At 29.2% G+C, this 1,115-nt stretch overlaps 1 protein-coding gene across 2 annotated transcripts in view; it reads left to right on the top strand.

Moving 5' to 3' along the window:
• LOC109709939 (paired amphipathic helix protein Sin3-like 4) overlaps positions 620-1,115 on the top strand; it is a 3,273-nt gene continuing 2,777 nt past the window's right edge. Inside the window, exon 1 of one of the 2 annotated variants that reach the window (XM_020232323.1) lies at positions 620-708. The gene's annotated coding sequence lies outside the window, so the exon portion shown is untranslated. Of the gene's footprint in view, positions 844-1,115 lie in introns of both variants that reach the window. The other variant, XM_020232322.1, reaches the window with a different exon arrangement.

Genomic DNA, 1,115 nt, shown 5'->3' with positions numbered 1-1,115 from the left:
AAATCGCGTATTATGTGAAAAATATAGATTTGAAAGAGCCCTAAATTCTTAGGGCATTCATTTTTATTTTATTTTATTTTATTTTATTAGGCATGATTTTAGAACATCATTAAATAAATGATGATGATAATTTTTGTGAGTGCCTAATTTAAATTGTGCAAATAAAATTAGATTTGAGGTTTTATATATGCTCAGCAAATGCAAAATCTTGTTTAGTTAGCTTGTTTTAGATTAGGTGGTAATTTGGCATAATTTTGTTACTTGGACACTGTTTATTAGCTAGCAACTGACCCGTGCGATGCACGGATCTTAATTTTATCTTTTAATATTTCATATTAATGTTTATAAATTAATTAAGTTAAGTTGTTAACTAAAACAGAAACTGCACCACTTGAAAGTTTTTACTGCAATTTAATTTTAAAAACTTTTTGGAGATAAAATTTAAAATAAGATGTCTTTTTAACCTTTTTAATTAATTTTTTACTGAATTTAAACTGTGCTATGTGACAGAATCTGGTAACTTACCTTTCAAGTAAGATTACACTCTCTTGACCCCCACCTCTCACCTCTCATCTTGTGTTCGGCTCATTTAATTAACGTATAATTAATCTAAAATTTTGTTTTTAAATCGAACAAACATGAGCTGACTCGCGAGCAGCGCGTTAAATAGCTAGAATTAATTATGCCAAAGGGAGGAATCTTCTAGTGGTAAGCTCACCACAAGTGAGAGTACCTCTCCTTCTCCCTTTCCCCTTTTTTTTTTTATTTTTTTTTCCTTTTTTTGGGGTGCTTTTTCTTATGCTTTTCTCCCAACTATCAAGCAAGCTTTGAACCAGTGAGAAGGTATCACCCTACCCAGCCTTTTTTTTCCTTTTTCTTTTTTTTTCTTTTTTGGTATGTAAGTTGTAATTCTTTCTTTTTTTTTTGGTTATTTTGACCAATGATGATAATTGGGTTGGTGAGAGATTTTTTTTTTTTTAAGAAAAAATCTGATCTTTTGGAGTTAATGCCTATTACTTGTGTTTATTAGTAATTTTGTGTGATTGGTGTTTGCTCTTTTGTTGTTTTTGAACTCAAAGGTGGAATTTTTTTGTTTTTTTTTTTTTTAAAGATAG

Source organism: Ananas comosus, linkage group 5 (genome assembly GCF_001540865.1).
Source record: "Ananas comosus cultivar F153 linkage group 5, ASM154086v1, whole genome shotgun sequence".
Lineage (NCBI taxonomy): Eukaryota > Viridiplantae > Streptophyta > Magnoliopsida > Poales > Bromeliaceae > Ananas > Ananas comosus.
The sequence above is the reverse complement of the archived record's forward strand: the minus strand, read 5'-3'. Positions and strand labels throughout refer to the sequence as shown.